The sequence below is a fragment of the Halyomorpha halys genome, unplaced genomic scaffold, assembly GCF_000696795.3.
Source record: "Halyomorpha halys isolate HHAL.00 unplaced genomic scaffold, Hhal_1.1 Scaffold774.1, whole genome shotgun sequence".
NCBI classification, from domain to species: domain Eukaryota; kingdom Metazoa; phylum Arthropoda; class Insecta; order Hemiptera; family Pentatomidae; genus Halyomorpha; species Halyomorpha halys.
The window spans coordinates 274,050-299,719 of NW_027112478.1; positions in this window are offsets into that span (position 1 = coordinate 274,050).

The window sequence follows — 25,670 nt, forward strand, 5'->3', positions numbered from 1 at the left end:
TAAATCATTAAATACTCATTTACATTACCATTATAGGGTATAGGTTAGCGCCTCCACTAAACAATCAAATTCCTCTCGTACCCAATAATTCAATCCAAAATCCTAAATCCTAGGTCACAAATAAAATAAACCATGAAGATATTAATGTTCCGTATACAGCAAATCTACAACGGACAAGATATCCTTGGATATCGAAATTCCCTAACCACCTTAGCCCTCTAGTCTCTAATCTTTCCGTTATATTTCTGATAATCCTCCGAGGCATCTGAAAAAAAGATGGCCTCGAGGCATTCTAATGTATAAATGTTATTAAAGTGCTGGGTTTTTTCCTCACATATACCTTAGTCACATTAACTGGATTTATTCTTAGCTTAAATTCCAACGATATCCCATCAAATCACCTTTACCCTCGTCGTAAACCTACTGACTGTCCTACAGTTTCATTTAATTATGTTACTCTTACCCCTGTCGAACAGATCCGCCACCTTGGACTACATTTGGACAAACGATTAAACTGGAATCCTCACACAAGACTAAAAGACAGGAAACTGCACGTCGATTTCAACTATTACAGCACTTACTAGACAAACGGTCTAAACTTCCAATACATTACAAAAGACTGATCTACATGACTGTAATAAGGCCAATCTGGACATATGGAGTTGAGATTTGGGGCTTCAGTAAACCTTCGAATTCCTATCGTATTCAATCCTTACAATCCAAAATCCTTCGTAAAAACCTCAATGCTCCTTTCTTTGACACAAATAAAATCATATATAAAAACCTTAATGTTCGCTATGTAACCGATCTAGCCTGAACCAGATATCACTCCTTTCATTATAAACTTTCTAACCACTCAAACCCCCTAGTTTCTAACCATGTATCCTCTTCCATTCCTGACAATCCTCCGAGGCCCCTGAAAAGAAGATGGCCACTAGACCAGCTAATGTAAAATGTCATTAAAGTGCTACCAATGGGTAGTTTCTCTAAACGGCTGTAACACTCCAATTTAACTTAGATCAGATTTACTAAATGTATGGTATTATAGTGTACTGTTGTAAATAGCAATAAATAAATATTTAAAAAAATATTTCGCTTACACACAATGCACTCTGATCACTAATAAGAGTTCTTACAGCTCATTGTAGATTTAAAAACATCTTAAGATTTGAGGACTAGTTTCTTATGACACTTGTAACTTTAATGTGGACAGGCCCTGGTTGCTGCCCTATAATATATAGTAGATTGTGACCTGTACGCGTAAGAAATAAGATTCTAGGCTCAGATAGAATCCTAAAATACTAGAGGCTTTCTTTATAGATTGTTTGTCCCTTTTAAATTTCATTAGAACGTCATAAAGATTCACATGGAGGAATAATAATCGTTATATGAGCCATTCCATTGGTCTGTCTTGGAGTTGGCAAAAAGAACCTATAGGCGGCCCCCTTTCCAGATACCTTCCCCCCATTATTACTAGTACCAGTAGCTTTCTCACAGTAGTCTACTCAATAAAAAAGTTAAAAAATAAAGCTGTTAAACATTTTTATAATCTGGTTATTATGACATTACGCTGAAAAAATATACGCCTTCAGTTCTACTAATATTGTCGTAGATTTGGTCATCTTTTTTTTTAAGTTTTTCTCACTTCTTTTTCGCTTGGACTTTTTGGTTAACTTTTGTCCTATCCGCAAAATAAGAAAAAACAAGCACTAGAGCCTTGTCTTCGATCGGAAGATCCTTTACCATGTGTTATTACTTTTATATTATTACATTTTATTATTATCTATAATCACATATTATAATCAAATTCATTACTTATTTTATACTTGTGATATTTCGATATTTTTATTTTTATTTTCATTATTTTATCCTCTATTTATAGTATGAATATATACTCGGAGCTCAAATACCCATACTCTGGATTGTGGCAGTAATTATTAATATTAAAGGACAGCTCAGGATATCAGACAGGATTATAAAGCCTCTGATTGTACTTTATATTGTGGTTTCATTTTATACTAAACATATTGTTAGAATCATCCCTTTTGTTCCGAAATATTTTTACTGTTAAATAAAATCAACATCGACCCTGGTGCTTGTTTTATTTTATTTTGTTCCTGCCTATAATTGCAGATCGGCCCCAGACAGACAGTAAACACAGGGAGTCGGGAGAGGAACCGGAGACCGACGAAGATATAAATAGCCTCGGACATTATCGGCATAGGATATTGCAGTAATTAGAGTATTCCGGCAGGGGGCGCTAAATCTTAGTAGTAACAGGAACTGCCCTATCATCCCTTCCTGCTCCTATATCTTCCCGTCTACTTCTTAGATTTATCTATTCTTGCCCTTTTCATATTATTTAAAGGGACATATATATGTTTCTCTTAATTTTTATCTCTCTCCATGTTTCTTTATAAAACTATCTCAGAATATTTTTTTCTTATCTAATTTATTGTACTTTTTTTTTATTTAATAATACTAAAATCGTACCTTCGCAAGTGCCTAAGACAAGAAATTATAGTCAACTTTCGAAAAAATAAAATACACTTTTTAAAATTTTACTTGATAATTTCAGTTGCCGAATTAATTTCCCTATTTTCCCAACCTGAAGCATGCCTGTATTTTCTTATATTATTTGAAGGGTTTTCCTTCTTTCTGATGATAACTTATTTAAATGATAAAATATAGATTTGAAAGCAATAAAACGTCACTTAAACCATATTTAAACAAAAATTAATACATTGTTATTTATTTTAAATTCATGAATAAGTGAATAAAATGTGTTTATTAATTTAAAAAATGGATCTTTTTAAATGATTAGGAATACATAATTGCAAGAACTCTCTAATTAGAGCCTTTTAATAAACTGACTAATTGTCTTGGAGAATAGATCCTCTGCGGAAAATATTTTATTCTAATTTCACTACGTTTGTGACAGGTTCCTAAGAAATGGATGGTATCTTCCTGTTCTTCGGAGTTGTATACTGGGAAATTATTGATACTATCATGCATGCATGTTTTTACACTTTTTTTTAAAAATATCTTTATTGCAATTTACTCTAATGACATTTACATTAGCTGGTCTCGTGGCCATCTTCTTTTCAGGCACCTCGGAGGCTTGTCAGGATTGGAAAAGGATGCAAGGTTAGAAACTAGGGGGTTTCAGTAGTTAGGGAGTTTATAATGAAAGGAGTGATATCAGGTTTGGGCTAGTTACATAGGGAACAGCTAGGTCTTTATGTATGATTTTACGTGTGACAAAGTAAGGATTATTGAGGATTTTGGATTGTAAGGATTGGATACGAGAGGAATTTGAAGGTTTAGTGGAGTCCTAAAGCTCAACCCCATATGTCCAGATTGGCCATATTACAGTCATGTTGATCAGTCTTTTGTAATGTGTTGAAAGTTCAAACCGTTTGTGAAGTAACTGTTGTAATAGTTGAAATCGACGTGCAATTTCCTGACTTTTCAGTCTTGTGTGAGGATTCAAGGATTTCTAGGATTGGTTGGAATCTCAGCTGTATAGACGGTGTAGAGAATGGAACCAAGGATACTACTTTGAGGAGTTTCTACACTTTTTTTTAATAATTTATTTATTGATATTTACAACTGTATACACATATATACAACAAGTAAATCTCCTGTAGGTGACATAGTGACATGATAATAACATGTGGAGAATCTACCCACTGATAGAACTCCAATAACATTTCTAGAGGAGAAGATCTCGATGCCATCTTCTTTTCAGACGCCTAGGAGGATTATTAGGTAATGAAGGAGAAGCCAGGTTAGAAACAAGTGGATTTGGGTGGTTGAGAAGTTTATTATGGAATGGACGGTATCTGGTTCTGGCCAAATCGGCAACATATGGAATATTGAAGTCCTGATGGATAACTTGATTTCTGACAAAGTAAGGAGCATTAAGGATTTTACAAAGGATTTTGGACTGTAAGGATCGGATTCTGGAGGAATTTGATGGTGTTTTTACACCTAAATTGAGAATTCCGCTCCTTACCAGAAAATCTACCACATCGATAAAAATCAAAATTATTATTTAAATAAGGCGCTTCTGTTTCGTTTATAAAGATCTCGAAGGGTCCAATTTTATAAATTTTGGTATATGATTAAGTCCTTTTGATCCTATTAAAATTTGAAGTTTCGATTTCTGAATACCATGAATCATAAAGATTAGCCGAATTATTGAATGAAATTTCAAAAAGTTGCATTTTGTAGACCTGTTTTATTTATAATTATATCATATGCACTCTGATTTTTTTCAGAAATATAAATATAGTATTAATATAATTGTTTTATTGAATTGATGCAAATGTTATTTTCGTCAACTAATTTGAACTTCACCTTTCTGCCACACACCTTTGGTAAGAAGACTAAGAAGAAATCTGTTGCTGTAGACGATTACCGAGTGCCAACAAGTGGGACTGCCCCAAGTCCAGTCCAGAGGTCACAAGTCCCTAGCAAGAACACAACTTAGTGCCCTCCCGAACGGTAATATATTGCTCTTGGAGGGTCGCTTCTTCCTCCTCTTATCGTATTCCCATCCCAAGTTATATCCAGTCTGAATTATTTATATGTGTACACATCGGTAAAAACCTTGTGCATTGAGTAGAATGTATGTATTAGTTTATATTTATTCCTGATATTTCTTTATAATTTATTTGTTGAACAATAATAAATCAAGCTACCACAATCAAGGATAATGGGTGTAATAATGAACAAATAATAATAATAATACATAAAATATTTTTTATTTCTATTTTTAATTTTTTTTTTGTTTTTATACTAGATCGGCCTTACATGCCTGGTGGGCCTTACATGGTTGATATAACTTATATTATATATATATTTTTAACAGTTGATTATGAGGGGGTATAGTCACATAAATGACACCCCTAACTATACAAAATGTTCTTATTAAAAGAAAAAATAATAATAATAAAATAAATAGACAAGAATAATGCTTCTTAATAAAAGAGGAAAGTAAAATTAATAACAAAAAATAATGATATTGGTACACTTAAATAAAACGAAAAATTGTCTCCAAATAGTAAATATACATAAAATAGAAAGACAACAATAAATAGAAAATATTATACCTATAAAAATATTTTAATAATACCCCAAATTTTATTTATTGACAAGTATTACAACACAACCGCAGGCAACAAGTAATATTGATAAATGATCACATTCAAACCAAAATTAAAAAAAAAAAAATATTAATAATGTTAGAAAAAAATTATATATATTAATAAATATGAATAATAAAATCTGTATTTGTATATAAACAGAAAATAATAAGCATAATCACACTATTAACATGAAGAAATAAGAATAAAATAAAATAAGTAGAATTTTCAACTAATATAACAATACAATAAAAGCACGAAATTCGCAGTCCACTGGGAGTAATAAGCCAATGGAGGCTGAGTAAGTACGCTAAAGCCACAAAAATTCAACATACCTTTCTTGACCACTGTTGATTTAACCTTCGAGTTGGATTGTAGGGTTTGGTGGAACTAGATTAGGATTGAACCAAAGGATTAGGGTAATTAGAAAGGTTTATATGAAATTTTGAGAATTAATTAAATTTTCTCTCTCTCAAAAAAAACTTTATTTAATTGATAGATATTACAATCTGCCACAATATTGTGGGCAATAGGTAATAGTGATGAATACTACACATTTATAATAAATATATATAAATAAATATATAATATAATAAATAAATGAAAAAGAAAGTATATAAAAATCAATTAAATAATAGCGTACTAATATAAACATAAGATAATATTCCTTCTGATTACGCATTCACATCTATTTATAACCTTATGAACTCTGAACCGAACATTGCTGACCTCATGGCGAAATGTAGGACTAAAAGATCCCAGCTGTGTCATGTATTAAAAGCCAATGGAGACTGAGTGAGTGCTGCGTATGCTCAGGACTTCAGTATAGAAGCTGGCTATTGCCAGAACCCAAGTACCATATTCGCAAAAGGTCTTGGTGTCACTGTCGTTTCAATCATCGAGTGGGATTATAAGGATGGTTGTGCGAAAGGAAAGAGATTGTGCGAAGGGATCAGGATATTGAATAATGTTGTTATGAGAGTTTGAAAATCTGTATTTAAGGGCAATAGGGACATTGAGGTAATGGTGTAAGTTTTTGATGTTCAATTAATATGGTGCATTGATTATTGTTTGAAAGACTTCAGTAAGAAAAGATTGACTACGCTTGATTGAATATTTTCTATTACAGTACATTGGTATTATTTAAGTCCTTTGGTCCAGATTCTATCCATACGGATAGATTAATAGTTAGGTTTCAGTTGGAAGTTTAGATTTTATGTTCAGTAGTATATATAATCTTGACGTTTCTGGTATTATTTTAACAGTATCCTTCCTTCAATACTTTTCGAATTTTATTAAACCTCATCTTGAAGAGCACTGATGCCGGGAAGAATAAGAAACAAATTAGTAATGGGATTATTCGTTCAAAATTGACAAGTAAACAGTCTAGAGGTCGACCAATGCGTAGATGGGAAGATAGTGTCCAAGTACGATCTGAAGGACTTTTATTTATTATTAAATATTAACAACTGATGCGATCTACAATATATGGTTTGGCGTTAAGGTTAAAAACATGGGCTAGGCATTATTTAGTTCTATATTAATTAATTATTTTTTCATTTATTTGTAAATTCTATAATCAAAATTTCTTTATAAACATTTATCACCTATTTTGTTACTGATATTAACATAATTAATTTGTTTCTAAGTTTTATATAAATATTGATTAATAGCATCGAGCTATGAGAAGTGTGTGCAATCATTGCGCAGCGAGATGACATGCCAGAACTGCAGCTAGTAAATTATTTCTGCAGTTCTCTACTTGCACATTGCAGTTGAGTGCAATGCTCCATTATCCCCTATATTCACCTTCAGGAAGTATTTACTGACATCTTAAGCTGCATTTTTCGACTTCTTTTCAACGTTGAAGCCATTTCCAGATAAGAACAAATTGTTCTTTGAAAATTATGATACATTATCATAACTTTTCTAAAATTATTATCATTTTACCTGTTTAATTTAGGTATTCCCCGGAGTAAAAGTTAAGGGATATTGCCCAAATTAATTTTTATATGCTGGTATGCCTGGTTTAAATAAAGAAGTGGACTGTATTTATAATTTTTAACTATTATGAACAAAATGAAATGCCTGTATTTTTGGATGATTACTGACAATTGATCATGTTTTGCCAAAGATGATTACAATTTTTATTATTGTGTTAGATATTAATTTTGATAGATTACAATTACTCCCTGTTGATTTATAGTGAAGACTTGTTCTTCTGCTGTGTTCTTTAGTTCCTTCATCCTGGTTTCGTCCCCTGCCTGGCGGTGTTGATTAACCTATTCGCTCATCCTGGGGAATAGTGGACTGATCATTACCCTAGACAGCCTGTGTTCACTTGTCTCTCACTTACCTCTTCACCCTCAAGTGGTACTTAGCCTACTTATTTTTTTCCCACTAGATGGTAGCATTTTCATAATAATCAGGAGTTCTATTCAAATGTGAGGGGGGACATTTTCCCCAAACATTACCACTGTAGTATTCATATTAATTTCCTTTAGACTATGATGTAGTTTTATGCCATTGGGTTCCTAGGTTATGATATTTTGATGTTCATATCATGTTCTTTCCTTTTGGTTTAGCAAATAGATATAATCTAGGTTTCCTAACTTAATAAATCTTAAATCTAGCTACTGTTATATGTTTTTTTAGGCAATCCTAAAGGTAAACCCTTAATTTCGAGGGTCCTACGACATCCACAACACTCATTTTATATTTTCATATTTGTAATCGTACATTCATGTTTCTTATTGTATTTTATATGCCTTACTTCATAATGATGAACTCCTACTCACTCCGATAGCCACTAGGCCTGACTGCGTTTATTCCCGCGATGAACCCACGGCTCCAGAGCGTGGAGGCCAGGGCACGCCTCCTAATGAATCGGAATTTGCATATCTTTGCCGTTTATTCACCGGCCCCTAAATAACCACCTCACGGTTAAGCCGGGCTACGTCGCCCTGTTATTAACTTAATTTCTGTCGAGGGGCCCCCCACCCACCAATTAAAAATCTCGTGAGAGGGGAAGAGGCGAGGTAATTTAATGTCACCCGTCTATCGGTGACGTCATAATTAAAAAGTGCACCACATTGATGATTTATTGAGTCTGTTGAATGCTTCATTCCGTAGCATAATCAGCTATTTTCACCTTTTACCTAAAATATGACCTAATGCTAATGGCCCATAATATGAATTCCGACTTTAAATACTAATAATAATGTTAATATTCTTATCATGATAAGATAATCATAATGATTTAAAGTTTTTTTTCCATACTTAATTCGAAGAAAGCTTTTCATTTAAATAATTATTTTTAAGCGTTTACACTCGACAGGATATTTGAAAAATCCCATGTTTTGAAAAGATTCTATCACGAATCTGTCATCACTTAAATTGAAATCTTGTGATGATAATCCTTGATATGGAATGTTGAAATTGAGAGTATGATGGCTGAGAAATGGTTAATTGGATATTTAATAAAATTGTAAATGTTATTAGGTTGTTTTCTATTTTAATTTTTAACAAGTAAATTTGATCATAATGACCTAATGATAATGATATGATACAGCATGTAGAGAAACTACCCAGTAGTAGAACTCTAAAAACGTTTTACAATATAAGGTCACGAGGCCATCTTCTTTTCAGTCGCCTCGGAGGATTGCCAGGAATGGAAGAGGAAGCAAGGTTAGAAACTAGTGGGCTTGGGTGGTTAGGGAGTTTATAATGGAAGAAAGGATATCGGGTTCGGATTAGATCGGTTACATAAGGAACATTTAGGTCTTTATGGCTGGTTTTATTAGTAACAAAATAAAGAGCATTGAGAATTTTACGAAGTATACAGATTATTTTGAATATTTTTTAATACATAAATGTTTATCAAACTTTTTTTTGTTTGTTTAAACAATGATTGTTTTCACATTTTAATATCTACTCGTTCATAGGCTATAAAGTAGTGTAAGACATATTTGACTAATATGATAGAAAAGATACAGACTATCTGACATACTGTTTACAACTACTATCTACAGACTACTCTGTACAACTCGTCTCCAAGAGTGATAACGAGCAACGGATTTTCAACTGATCAATTACTGACATTATTTAATATTTTTTTGTATTTATCATTATTCTCCTTATAACTGCAAATAAAGGATTTGATAGTTAGTATACCTCTGTTTTATTTTTATTAAATGGCATTCCTTTACACTTAAATTATTTTACCTTCTTTTTTATCATTTTATTTTAGCCCTAATGAAGGCATACATCGTGGTTCGAAATGTAGCCATTCAATTAATTGTTCCTAACCATCTTCAACTTTTAAGTGTTTTCACAAATTTAGTGCGATAGTTTATATAACTTTGCATTTCATTTCATCGAATATTTAATTAAATAACACAAAATTAACTCCACTCAAAAGCAAGCAACCGCAATAAAGTTATTTGCAATAAGTACATATTTTTATATATTTTAAATAAAAAAATATCCTTTCATTCTAATCTGTTTTATTTTTCATTATAACGGTACAAGTTCTCGGAGCAAACAGAACGGGGGATCAGGAGTGTTGTGAAGGAAGTAAAGAATGAAAAATAAAACAGATTAGAATGAAAGGATATTTTCTTATTTAAAATATATAAAAATATGTATATATTTTAAATAAGAAAATATCCTTTCATTCTAATCTGTTTTATTTTTCATTCTTTACTTCCTTCACAACACTCCTGATCCCCCTTTCCGTTCTAACGAACTTACTTAATGATACAGGGAAATACATTACTTACTATCTAAAATTTGTTTGCCCCGAGAACTTGTACCGTTATAATTAAGAATACGTAAGACTACGCCAACTCCTTCCTACTTCACATGAACACCCACTAACTTGTAATTGTGTCCTATGTAACAGAACGCTCTCTCGTCTTCGGCTTATTTTCATTTTATATTCAAATCGCGTAACCCTCGTCTTGATAATACGGCGAAGTTGTTTCTCGTGTTCAAACATAGATAGCGCACGACGGGTAATTACTTTTGATATGTTTTATACCTTCGTGTGTGTGTGTCTTTTACATCAAGTTGGAACCGTATATCTCCAACTTCCAAGTTTGACACTCCCTACCTTACAATTAACGTCTGAGTTGGGGATCAGTTAACTATAAGGAAACTTGATAACCATGAAACTTATTGATTTTTTTTTGTCCCTCAAATCCATCCTGTTTCTCAAATTACTCTAAAATTATAGCAGCGACTAATTTTAAATCTAACTCATTTAATTAATTATGAATTCAAAGATCAGTATATTTCTTTATTTACTCCATAAATACAATACATCCCTTCCTTTTCCAATGAGGCAATACAAAATATATATTGTTAGCATATGATAGCGGGGATTTAACATACATCTCACTAGTCGCTACCGTTTTTTTAATCATAAACCTAAAAAAGAAACTATAATGAAATTGTGAATTACAGTATATCCCTATTTCAATCACCGGTGAACTGAAAAAATGCGTCTCACATTTGCCTCAAAAACTAATATTTAACATCTGAAGACTGCTTAATTATCATAAAATATGCATGCCCTTTTGCTTAGTTATTGAAAAATTACTAATTTTATACACCTATTTAAAAACCATATCTACATTTTCTTTTTAATTTATGTATTTAGCAAAGTATATCATATGTCTGTTAAATAGCAATATCTATCAGTTTGTACAACAATAACATAAAAAGTTAATAAACATAAAATAAAATATTAATTTGTAATAATTTTAATTATTGGGACATTGGAGAGGCTGTAATAGTTTGAAACCTAAAACTATGCAATTTTGAAATTATTTCTAGAGATACAATTAATAATTTAGTTTATACCATGTATCAAAATACGTCTAAATACATAATGATACATCTTTTATAAAAAAATAATTAAAAATTATATATCAAGTTCAGATATATAATTTAAAAAATGAAACTAATTACCGAATAATAATATAAAATAAAATTATGATAAATATAATATAATTATCTTTTTTCCAACAAACAAAAATAATTTTTATCTAAAAACAAATGCATTTAATTCGTATAGGTTGACTTTTATATATTTACTAGATTGTGAAGACAGGCTCTGTGCGTCTCGAGAAATGAATCAACACTCACTTTGTTGGTATAGGAAGCATCAATCACATACACTTTACATTATTTCATCTGATTAATTAATAGTAGGAACCTACACCCGGTAAATATAATTGAAGTATAAGATGGTATTGCGGCGTATAAGGTGGGCTTGTAAGGTTGTAGGGCTTAATAACGATCTGGATCCCTAAAATGTTAATAAACACTGAACCAATGGATAAACGTTCGAGGGGTAGACCGAAACTTGGATGGGATGATTGCGTTAAAACTGATTTAGTGGAATTGGGTTTGGAGGGGTACCACCGGAAGGTTGTATGCAGAGAACGTTTGGTGGTATCGGTATAAAACTTTCGGGTTCGGCATGCTTTCATTATTATTATTAATTGATTAATACTATAAATAGTCAATATAAATTGTAATAATCTTGTTTCATTTAAAAAGAAAGCTCGAAACAAGTAAGGCAACCCATGCTATAATTGTATGGTTACATGCGATTGTATCACCAGCACCCCATGTGGCCAAGATAACAAAAGACTCGCTAGCGAGCTGTGGCCAGATGCAGTGAACAAAGAGCCGTATACTTTATTGGGAAAGGAGCGTCTTCTCTTCGCTCTAATTCGGTGGATAACCATGAGTAAGTAGAAACATTTCCGAAGTGCCCACCGGTAGCCTAGGAGAGGGTAGATAGAGGAATGTGGAGGGAAGAGAAAAGAAACATGAGTAAGTTACCTTCCATCTATATATCGTTCACACCATCACCAACCCGCATATCTACAGTTTTATTAACACCCAGTCAGAATTATTATTACAACCCTTAACCTTAAATATTTTGTTCTGGCCACCTTTCATATCTTGTTTAACCAACCTCTAGATTGTAAATAAATTCTCTTTCTGTTACTGACTTTATTTCTATTGCGACTAATTTATATACAGTCCATAACAATATTCAACCAGCCAATCAAAAGTGAAGTAACGCCTAATGAGGTTGAATGCGAACTTCATACAAATTATTTTATATAATACAAACTAAATATCACATCCTTATTGCATAATTTATGTGAAAAAAAACTATAATTGCTGAAAAAATATTGTTTTTTTTTATAATTTTGCTATATGTATTATTGTTATTAAGCTGATCCAAATAACGTATCTAATTGCAAAGACATTTATAGGGATATGATTTTATTTATGTGAACAAATAAATAACGTCATCTGCATTGTAAATAAACTATTTATTGTATACATTGCGTTGTATAGTTACATAGTTGTAGATTAAAAAAATAAATTGAATATTTTTTAATATCAATTTTTATATTGTAATAACAGAACGATTTTATTGAAAATATTTTTTTACTATATAAAGTAATATTTGTATACTAAAAATATAAAGTAATTTTTTAGAATCTTTTAGCACGATCTTACGTTACAGCATGATCCCCGGAAATCCCCTTTCTATTTCATCCCAAGAAAAATCCAATCCGTCCTCCCTCTCACGAGATTACATCTCGACATGTCGAGGCACTTCGATTAAATCGAAATTAAATTCCGTATCGAAACGGTTCGAGGCAACTCATCCGTGAGCCTACGGCCATAAAGATGCCGAGATACAGTACAGAGTTTGAATATTTAAATATAAAAGTCAAATCAAACGAAAAGCTCAATGTATAAGCGAGGAATGGAGGATCCAATCAGATGATGGATCCGCGAACCGCCATTTATTATTGGATCGCTTTGAATGGGCGTGTGTGAGAAAGGCTTGAAAAATTGCTTTCTCCCTCTGTCGCCGTTCCGTCCCCTCCCGAATGTTCCTTATCAAAAGGATCTCTTATCAATTCTCTATTGATTAGTTCCTGGCCCTTTAATGTCGTCTGGAATAGTCTATAAAATAGCGATGCTCTAAACACTACTGATAGAATTAAAAAAGATTATGGTGTTCGCCATGGCCAGTCAAAATCGATGCAAATAGTATTCTCCTATAAACTCAGCACTTTTCAGTTGCTGATAATTTTGTTTGTTTGTTGTTGCTTAAAGGAGTAAAACCCTCTGATTATCAATGCTTATGCCATTCTAAAAATTAATAATAAAAAAATAAAAATCATAAATTAAAATCGAAGAGTAGTTTTAATTTAGAAATAAGGCAATATGCTTTTTATAATTTAAACACTAATGTAACATTAGCTTCCTTATCTGTGAGAGCTTGTGATAAATTTGGGATCAGGCCTATCCTGTTTATTGTTGGCAAATAGTGAGTACATTCTTCAAAAATATGTCTAATCGTGAGAATGGACTGACAACATTTGCAAGTTGGAGGTGCCAGTTTTCTGATCAGGTAAGAGTGCGTGAGGAGAGTATGACCTATTCTCAAGCGGGATAGAGCAACTTCCTCGCTACGGCTGTTGCGGTAGGATGTCGACCATGATTTTACTGATCTTTTGATTTACTGGGAGAACTTTCATCCCACCTGGTCTGCCATCTTTCTTATATTTGTAATTTAAGGGGTGTACAGAGTTCTGATGAGGTAAGAACGGCAGTGCCTTGGCCAGGAAGCGTGAGTGCCACTATGGCAGTTTTGTCTGCGAGCTCGTTACCAACAATGCCAATGTAGCTTGGAGACCATATGAAAATTATGGACTTACCGTTTTTAAATTTATTCTAATTTTAATCAATTTTAAATTGATCCAGAAAACCAGATTTTTAATTTGTATTTTAATAAATGAAAAGAAAATTAAGTAAGATCATGCAGGAGGTTCCGAAATAACTCATACCATATTTAAAAACTGCATTTGCATGCCTTGTCTCTATGCTAGTTCTAGAAATAATTCAAGAACAATAAAATCTCTCTCTCACTCACTCACTCACTCACTTACTCACTCACCCACTCACTCACTCTCTCTCTCACTCTATCCTTCTTTTCCCCCGCTGTACCTTTGGGTAACCCATTACCAGCGGTACGTTCCCAACTTTTTAACATTTTAATATTCCGTCAAGAAAAGACTCGGTCTCCAAGCCTTTCAAGTAATATACTTTTTGTTGAGAAAAGCTTTATTTTTTATTCTATATAAGATATATTACTTTTTTTATATTTATTAAGATATGCGTGATATTATACAGTTTTAACTGATGATGGAGATAAATCTCCGAAACGTCACGTATGACATTTGATTATTAATTATCCTGAGGAATTTTTGGTCTTAGTGATCTAAAATATTTGTATCCACCATATTGTTCTTCATAAAAAATTAAAGTATCGAACCGAAGAGGTAGAGAGTTCTGAAATTCATCAGGAGATCTTGCAGTTTCCATCAAATGAATGGCATTAGAGGGGAGGAAATGGAAAAGGGGTTGGTAAGAAGGGATGGAGATCTGGAGGGTTGGTTACACAGTACTCGAAATATCATTTTCATCATCGTTCATGCTTAGCCGTTGAGTCTATAAAATAAGAATTTAGTATTTCTCCAGTAAACCGTGTAAATAATATGATATCAATTACAAAACTATTTTAAAGAAAATAATTAAAATTTTACAAAAAACGAGGAAAAGACACATTCCTACAGAAAATACTCAGAACTTGTAGAATTTCAATTATCTAGGACATTCCTTTCTAGTTAAAGAACAATGAAATGAAAAACCCAGCAGCTGAAGGGCAGGAAACAATTTCAAAAATTAAAGTCTCCCTCCCTTCCTCAGAAGCAGACAGACATGAAATAAGAAAGAAGTCAGTGACATTTTAGGGTTCTTTCAGAATCCTTACCTCTGCCAAGAGACCTCAGCCATGAATAAAACGTTACAGAGAACTTGAGGATGGTGGAAATCATTATATGAGTAACCCAAAGCGTTTAGTAAAGTCGTATAAGTCACATATAGTTATTTTTGGACAATAATGTATGGATTTATAATATATCCTGCGCATGCTCCGAGCATTTCAGGACAGTCAGAAATGGTTTTCAGAATAGACTTATGGACTTTAATGTATGTATAATGATAGCTATTGTAGAGAAATGGGACAGATCAGATAAAAATATTTATTTTTTTAATTGTACCCAAAATATTTTGGATAAAGGACAAGTCATACATATTAAAATAGGATTTATTAATTGGTGATGTATAAATGTAAATTATATTTAAAAAGAGTTAAATACACATATATGTATTTTTTCAGGTATGTAGGCTGTAGATCTTGTTAAAGATGCATTTATAACTTTCTGAAATCTAACAGAACTTCCACCATATACACAATAACATGTAAGTTTGTAATTTTTTTTATCTCTAAATATAATCTAGAGACAATACCAAAACTTCATGGAAGAAATCTAACAATTTATTTTTATTATATTATGGAATAGAAGTAAATATATTTTAAAGAAATAATATTATTCACAGAAAAGTAATTCTCAATATTCTCTCCGATTCACAAATCAGACCAAAAATGGTAAGTTTTGTGAGTTGATAACTTCAACAGAAACTGAAAAATGAACGAGGTTAGAAGGAGGAATTAATTTTCATCTATGTGAGAAATTTAGTGCACGAACATTAAACATTTATTTATTTTATTTAAAAAGTCCTATAAAACAATATTTACCTTGAAAAGTTCAGAATACACTACATTTAATGGAAGATTTTTGCAAAGATACTGTTATTCCTCAAATTAGTTTTTCCAAAATAGAGAATTTATGCACAAGAAGACTATAATTTGTTTAAAAAAAAAAAATTCTAAAATCTAAGAATCTGTGAAATTTTCATCTAATTAAAAAAGATTGATGAAATTAATATTAGTATTGAGCTTTTTAAAAAGTCCAGAGTACACTACATTAAATGGAAGATTTCTTTATTCCTCAAATTAAATCTTCGGAAAAAGGGGATTTATGAACAAGAAAACTATAATTGGTTTTAAAAAAAATATTCATTTTCTAAAATCCAAGGATCTGTGAAAATGCTAACAATTAAGAGCATTTGTTTTATTTATTTATTAAAATTCATATTTAAATTAAAATTATGTTTAAAAAAATATTTTAATAGAATTTTTTTATAATGGTTGGTATAATGAAATAACAGCAACAGTAAAGCCAGTTTTCATGGTAGTAAAATATTTAATCATTAAATAACGGTGTCTCTGTGAAATATTTTCATTTAAAAACCATAGAGTTTAATGTTACCAAGCAATTTAGTATTTATAACAATATTACATTTATTTTTATTTAAATAAGCTATAAAAAAAAATACCAAATATCTTTACCGCTAAAACCCATGGAGGTCAAGGGCTGAGAACCTAGTCAAGAAGAACAATGGTTGTGCAAGGAGGAAGTTTGGTCGAAATTACGTTCTACCATCAGATTTCTAACTAATTTGGGCCATCTGTAGCTGAGTGAACGTTTCATAAAATCACAAAATAGGAATCCTATAATACATTTTTTAAGCTTCTTAGTTCTCGTATTTTTGCTAGAAAACTTTCATTTTTTTATTAGAAGCATTAGGAGCAGGGAAATGATCAATTTCGGTTATATTCAACCATAATATAAATTAAAACTTCAAATCGTTTGCTTTTGCATTAGTATATGTGTATGAATATATTATTAAAATTTCAATAAACTCAAGTTCACCTTTGACCCTAAGCATTTCAGTTGATATTAGACATGATCCGTTCGTCCTTGCTCTAAGTAGCTGAAGGGAAGCGACACTATAGCGCGGGGATGGAACCCACTCCTCGTTACGGTAAAATATGACAGCCTTAATAAAAGGTAGGAATTAATTAAGGTTGTGGCTGGGGGGAAAAGGGAGGCTATCGAGCGGCCACATTAAAGGGAGGAAACGCTGCGGGGGAAATATGTGCCTCTGCCCGTGTCCCGTCAGCGGCAAGCTTCCTATTTATCCTCAACTACACACTTTGGACACACGCCAGGCCCATAAAAATTTATATCCCCTCTTTATTATTGATTATTTTATTACTCCTGGGTAGAGGGAAGGGGAAGAATTTCATAAATATATTTCTTCCTTCATTCTCTCCTCTTTAATATTTTCTTTCATTTATTTTTATAAAATTCACAAATCCATTCCTTTCTTTTATTAAACAAATCCTTTTGTTCAAATCAGCACTATAGGAGCTCCTATGAAGATCGGAAAAATTAATAAATTATTTAATTTTCATATTTGTATATCCTTTTATCCTGCCTTCAGGTAAAATATTAAAACACAATAGTACTTAATTCATTTATTTTTTTTCTTTAACATTTCAGAGATATGTTAAACTGAAAAAACACATACTGTGCCCCACTCCTCAATATCAACAATTAATATTTCTTAATACGATTTATATTATAAATCAAAATGGATTCTTAGCCATATAATAAACAGTAATCACCTCTGAACTCAGTTTTGACGATTTTAAATTTTTTTTCTTGTGAAAATTTTTTGTTGAAATAAAAAAAATCTGCCACACTCAAGTGAAATAGTTATTAGGGATGTGAGTACACAATCATACTCCTAGTTTCTAACCTGGCTTCTCCTTCACTACCTAATAATCCTCCTAGGCGTCTGAAAAGAAGATGGCCTTGAGATCTTCTTTAGAAATGTTTTTGAAGTTCTATCAATGGTTAGACTCTCCACATGTTTGTATCATGGCATAATATCACTTACAGGAAATTTACTTTATGTACACATATATGTATACAGTTGTAAATAACAATAAATAAATTATTTAAAAAAAATAATAATAATGAAAAATATACCGTTAAGATATTAGGAAATGAAAAAAATTATAATAAAAGTAAAGAATAACTTATATATTTAAATACGTATTTGGAATATAAATTAAATGAGAAAAAATAAAACCTTAAATTCAGTCCTGATATCTGAATCTCAAACATGTGACAATAGTTGCTTGGATGTCTCCCCCTCCCTCTCTTTGAAAGCCTTAATGAGTGGCTTTGCTCTGTGACACTTAGAGATTTGTAAAATTTAGATATTGTTGAAATTGCCATGGATACGATACTTTTTCATGGTAATTGAGCCAATGATAATTGATTATTGAATACACGAAAATTGTAGCTATTAGTTTCAACTATTCACTACCAGTAATGCGGCGAGAGGGATGCGCTGGGATAATTTGAGCTCTGCTCTACCCCTCACACGCGGGGGATAGAGTGGGCTCAAGGATCCTCAGGTCGATTGTGTATATATTCTATATAAGAGTGTAAATATGACTAGCGATTATATTATTTTATCATTATTTTTTCATATACATAGTTTAGTTATGTTCATTTTGTTTATCCTTTTGTTTGAATATATTTGAAAAGAGATTTTTTTTTCATTTATTTATTTATTTTTATTCTTATTTTATTTTATATTATAACGAATGTGATCATTCATCACTATTACCTATTGCCCACAACTGTGTGGCAGATTGTAATATCTATCAATAAATAAAAAGTATTTTTAAAAAAAAAAGCTTCAACTATGGCTAATGTTTGTCCAAATCTGCTGAAACTTTTAAAAATCTAGTCTTTCAACAAACTTTATTTTTGTAAATGATATCATTTTATATTTAATAAATAATGCCACCTAGTAATAGTGGGGCACTTAAGCTAACTAAACAAAATTATGTTAAAAATAACTTCTTTATTTAACTTTTTTCTATTGAATAATTTTTAGTAACATAAATTGACTATGAGCAATTGTAAAAAAGCTCATTTTGAAAAAAAAAAACACTGAATTTTAGATGTAAAAAATGAGGATACAGTATCACCTTCTAAGTTAAAAATAAATTAATAAAGAACTTTTGTGTTTTAATTGTTGATCTGAAGGCAGCATAGGGGGACATGAAATTTAAATAAAAACTAATTAATTAAAAAAATGTATATTTAGATGAGATGGTTATTTTATATCTCATGCTTGAGATGTAACACAACCATCTCATGACCCCATTGAAACAATTTATTTATTAAACCATGGCATGACCCCAAATTTATGAGAAGCTCTCACAGATGAGGAAGCTAAAATTACATTAGTGTTTTAATTTTTAAAAGCATATCGCCTTCTTTATAAATTATAACTATTTTTATTTATTTATTTTTCTATTTTTTTTTTTTTTTTTTTTACTTTTATCATACTAAAGGCGTTGATGACCAGAGGGTTTTACGCCTTTAAGCAACAATTAACAACGACAACCATCTCATTTAAGCCCATCTCATAAATGGGTTTTTTGAAGAGAAAAATCACCTTCTGCTTCCAATAATAATACAAATCAGGAAATATTCATTTTGCGAAGATCTCAATGGGAATAGTTGTAAATTAAATTTTAGGGTCACTTTTCTGCAATATAAAAATCTGATAAAGATTAAGAGGAGTAATCTAAAAGAACAACTGTCGCTAATGGACACGTCAGTTGAAGCGACGTTTAAGAAAAACAAATAAAAAAAATTAAAACAGGATCAATATTAAATCCCGCAGGACGATTTTTATAATTAAATTTTCTTAATTTTTATTAACCTTATTTCTCTATTAATGACGTGACGTTTTGGACTGAATCATCCATCAATCTAACCTAAGAATTAGATTTTTATGGCTTATAAGAAAATTGTATATTATATGAATTTATTAAATGTACGTATATCTTAACAATGTTTATATGATTTTTTTTATTGATGTGATTGTTTACTCAAACATTTCTCTAAAAACATTGTAAATAATAATAATTGAGACTTCGCAGCAATGGAGATGAATATTTATTTATTGTCGTTTTTCGGTTAGATTGAAATTTCAGTAAAATGAAATCGCTCTTCCTCATGATGAAAAAAATGTTTGGCCTCTGCCTTTAGTTCCAACATTTTCTGCTAGATCGGAGCACCTCCACTTAACCTTATGGAGCAAACTTATTAAATTAATTCAAATATATTACATAAATAATTGACGTTTCATATATCCTAACGAATAAACTGATCTCTGATGACAAAATGACTCTTATCTATGGCACTAGGAATCCTTTATCAGTATTTACCTGAGACAGATATAGATTCCTTTACTCACATTTTATCAGCAGTGACAGAGACCAACTACCTAATTGTTCACTATCTACTGATATAAGAATGACATCATTAGATTTGTCTCCTTTTCACACTACCTCTTTCTTCGATATATTAACTCTATAGACGACAAAGTGAGTAGCAGAATAAATTATAAAGCATAGTTGTAGTATCACTCTTTAACCTTGTATACAGATAATAGAATATTCAAAAAAGTTAAAGTCCGATTTAACCATCTTTTAACGACAAAGTACCGACCTGAAGGATGTATAAGTTCTTTTCTTTAAAATATTATATTTTATTGCCCATTAGTGTACATAATGTTTTTACTAACATTAAAAGGGTTTTTATGAATTTCTTTCTGTATTTGTTTCTTTATTAAATTTTATGAGTCAAGTTTTTAAGTTTTGATTCAATAAGGAGATATTAATAAATATCTATAATATAGATATTAATATGTTGAGCTTTTTAAAATTCCTCCTCCACTCTGAGAACAGAAGAGTTGTTCGAAAATATCCAGTCTGATCTCATAATGATCAATCAATGCTAATAAATTTATTTTAAAAAAAGAAAAACACTTGACCAATCTTGAAAAAATTACTAAAAAAATGAAACACTTAAATCAATGCTAGTTTTTTTTTTTAAACAAAAATATCTGAATTCTAATGAGTTTATTGAAAAGAAAAAACAATACTAATATTATTTTTTTTACAAAAAGAAAAACATCTTAACCAATGCTGAAAAATTTATGTTAAAAAATGAAAAAAATATAAATCAATGCTAAAAAAAAAAAACTAAATCAATGCTAATTAATATATTTAGAAAAACGAAACCCCCTAAATCAATGCTAGTTATTATATTTTGAAAAACAAAAATATTGAATTCTAAAGAGTTTATTTTAAAAAAAAAACCTAAATCAATGCTAATTAAAATATTTTGAAAAAACGACTAAATCAATGGTAATATTTTTTTTTACAAAAACAAAAACACCTAAATCAATTCTGAAAATTTTATTTTAAAAAACATATAAATCAATGCTGAAAAAAAATTAAAAGAAACACAGAAAACACCTAAAATTAATGCTAATTAAATTATTTAAAAGAAAAACGACTAAATCAATGCTAATATTTTTTTTCACAAAAAAAAAAACAACTAAATAAATACTGAAAAAAATATTTAAATAAAAGAAAAACATTTAAATCAAGGTTAAAAAATATATTTTAAAAAAAGAAAAACATATAAATCGATGCTGAAAAATTTATTTCTAAAAAAGAAAAACATTTAAATCAATGCTTAAAAAATTATTTCAAAAAAAGAAAAGCATATAAATCAATGCTGAAAATAATTTTTAAAAAAAGAAAAAACACCTAAATCAATGCTAATGAGTTTATTTTAAAAAAGAAAAAATGCCTAAATGAATGCTAATGTATTTTTTTAAAAAAAGAAAAATAATACTGAAATTAATGCTAATGTATTTAAAAAAAAAGAAAAATAATACCTTTATCAATGCTAATGAATGAATTTAACAAATGAAAAAAATACCTAAGTCAATGCTAATGAATTTATTGAAAAAATACCTAAATCAATGGTAATGAATTTATTGAAAAAATACCTAAATCAATGCTAATGAATTTATTTTATAGAAGAAAAAAATACTTGAATGATTGTATGTGAGTTTATTTGATATGCCTTTTATTTTAATTTTTTTTTTAAATTACCCACCTCACTGTGTTAGTATTGAAATACAATTTTAGTAAATTTGATAATAATCTAAATGAAGAAATAATGTTTTTAGAATTTCCATGGTTGTTAGGACAACAATCAAATTTTACTTTCACTTATTCATGATATGTATTGCGGGATAGTATTATTCTGAATAATATAGAAATATCTGTTGTTGAAACGTATGCTTACGTAAGATTTTAGCTCAAAATAGGGTGCTAATGATTTTTTTTTAATTTACGAAGTATTGCAGAATAAAACTACTTCTTTACTGCATACCTCTGGTAGGTATTGGTTATAATCTATAAATGCCTAAACTAGTTGGCAGTGGGTGAACAGTGTTATAGCTTATTTATTTGGTCTTATAGAATATATCAGTATTTGTGCCTAAATGTATACACGAAATGATGCTATGTGGGATATTAAATAAACATTTACTAATGCAGAATATATTAAACAACATCACCTCAAGGAAAAAAATAATTAATGGAATGAGATTTATAAAGGTTTAATCTTTAAAAACTTCCATTAGAATATAATATTGTCGTATAATAAAAAACTTCAAGACAAGTAGGGTATAATAAACGAAAGTTTATTTTCTTTCTCTATAATGCTCCTCTGCTTATTCTAAAATTACTTATGTTTTTAGATTATATAATTTTATGCCGAGAGAAGAAGAGAAGAACTAACAGGGGGGAAACAAAGCAGCTAGGCTTGTTTATGGACTTGTTGATAAAGTTGATCTAATGAAGTAGCTAAAGTTGATCTGATAGCATTGTGCCAGGACTTTGCCGGGCTTAGATTAACCTTAATTGAGTAGCCTTAATAAATGCTGTTTCAGCAGCTGCCTACATTTTTGTATTCTTACATCAACTGCTTTTTAGATAAGGACAATTCTTAGTTATTATTTCCACTAGTAAATTCTTGAATTCTAAGTTTAAGTTTTTTCTTGGACAAATATTCTTATATTTTATATTAACATCTTGTTAACGATTATGTAGCTTTTATTCCTTATAGTAATGTGGCTTTTTAAGTGTGTATTTCGTGTAGTTAGTTTCTTATATTATTTATTACAGTAAGTTAAGGCTGATTTAAATAATACAACGATTAAATCTAATATCCGATTTAGTATTACCATTACCTTGGTCCGGATTCGTAAAAAATATTTAAAAACCTCAAAATCTGAGGGGGTTTTAAAATTTTTTTTCTTAGCTCAATTACAAAATTTCATTATTCTCATTTTTCCCCTTTCTATTCCATTGGTACCTGGCTCTTATAAATATCTGTCAAGTATTTTGTGTTTTCACAAATATTTAAATTTCAAACCTATTTGAAATATAATTTTACAAATATTTTTTTTCCACTTACCGAATGCTTCAAAGAGTTCTGAAAAAAAGTCACCATATGATCTAATATAAAATAAATATATGAAAAAGATATTGTGATCATATATGATATAATAAATATAAGAAAAATATATTGTAAATACATTATTTTAAAAATTGATACTGAAGGTGTCAATATGGTTCGCTTCGAACGCATTAGATAATTTAAAGATGTCTACTACAGATAGTGAGATGGAAGCCTTAAAATATGATTTTTACATCCATGAATATTTTTTGTAAAATTGACTTTCAACAATGCACATTTCGTCTATCGAGCTGTTCGTTTAAATATACAACATAAAGCTATTCATTCTTACAATATCAAAATATAAAAAAAGTCTTATGTAAATTTCTTTTCATTTTAAAAATTTATTATAAATTAAATTCGTTTACCTGCCCATTACTATAGATAACTCTTGTTTTTAAATAAAGATATATCTACATATTTGTCTTATCTTGTTCGAGACTGGTAGTTTTATTTATAATAACAAAAACTATCTAAATAGCTTCAACCTTCTTTCTTTAAACATATTACATGTCCAAATTTAAGTCATCATCGCCATCAAAGACACTCTTAATTTTAGTATGACAGCTTCATTTTGATTTATTAAAATACAAAATAATTTAATAAAATAGTATAGTGATAAGTTTATGATAATGAAATATAAAAATTGTAAAGAATAGATATTATTAATAAATGCTAGAATGAGAAACAGGTTTATTTTGACTGTAACATAGTAGACTATGATATAATACCCTGATTTTTTTTATAAATGAATGATGTGATACAAAAATCAATGACAACAAAAAAATTAATGAAGGCTGTGATACAAAAATCAAGATTGTTCTTGATGGCCTGATCGGCCGAAAAAGTTGAAAAAAATAGTTTTATTTTGGGACATATGTCCCCTAAGAATAAATAAATGGTTCTTGCATTATGATTCTTGTCTGGCAAGCATTTAACAGTTACCAGTAGGCAAAATGAAATTACATTGAGATCTTGGCTTAGCTACTGTTTATAATGTTAGTCAATATATGCTTAGTTATATTATTTGATGTGGCGGTTTAGTTATACAATAAGTGAAGAATTGGGAAGAGAATTGCAGAAGGAGGTTGCACGTATGACTAAGGATTTTGCTAAAGATTGCGGTTATATATAAATCAACCGGTTGGGATTTGGTGCTTAATGAATGTATGGATGAATGAATAGTGAGATCAAGAGTACAGGTAGGTTTTTTGATTTTAAGAACTTGGAATAAGAAAACACCAAGGAGGTATTGCCTTTGGGAGGTTGGATAGAGCCACTTCAACTCGGTATACCAGCGGGAGACATGAGAGCGCCTTGGAAACCCAAAAATAAATCATACAAAGCAATTCATGAGTATCTTCAGTCTCAACTCTACACCTTCAGAAAAGTTGGACATGTAATATTTTTTATTAAATAATGTTGAGACAATTTGCATAATTATTGTTAATATTAATAAATATATATATTTTTATAATATGGGCTGTTAAGATTTTTTAATTTCTAACAAATTTACTTGTTGTTTTTCTAAGAATGGATCTGAAAATTTCTTTTAATATTTAGGCGAACTGGTATAAAATGAAACATATCTTCCAGTGTTTTTATGTTACATAAGAGCAATTTCCCGGTCTTTCCTGTCATATTTGGAAATTTAGATTTATGTGTAGGTTGGGGCCGTCTATAGTTCTGATGGTTAGTTCTAGGTCTATCGTTCTGGGATCTGCGCCGTTTCGAATCCGGCCTGGGGGAGTTGATATTTTTCATTAAGTAGCGGTCCTACAAAATGAAAAACTTGACCTCCCACCATGATTAGAATAGGTTGATCACCTATAGATAAATAGGCAAACATCATCTTCGCCGTAGATTGCCTTAAAAAAAAATTAAATAAAAAAGCATAGATTGTTCTTGTTCTCCTGAAAAAATCTAGTTGTAATCTAATTTAGCATATAATTTGTAGTATCACGCCGTTGTAATATATTTCTTTATTTTATGAAAGTATAATCTTTTCTTGTAAATCACTTTTTGTGTGTTTTAAACCCCTTTAGCTGTCTCCTTTTTGAAAAAATGATGTTTGGAACGTCAAATTTTCTTCTTATTTTATCTGCGTCAATAAAGTTCTAATTAAGGATTAATTTAGCTATTATATGAAAGAGGCGTATAAGTATAACCTTATACATTACTAAATCCAGTTTCCATGTATATAATACAACTGGCTTTATTATCGGACTGCTCTCTCACTTATTTTTTT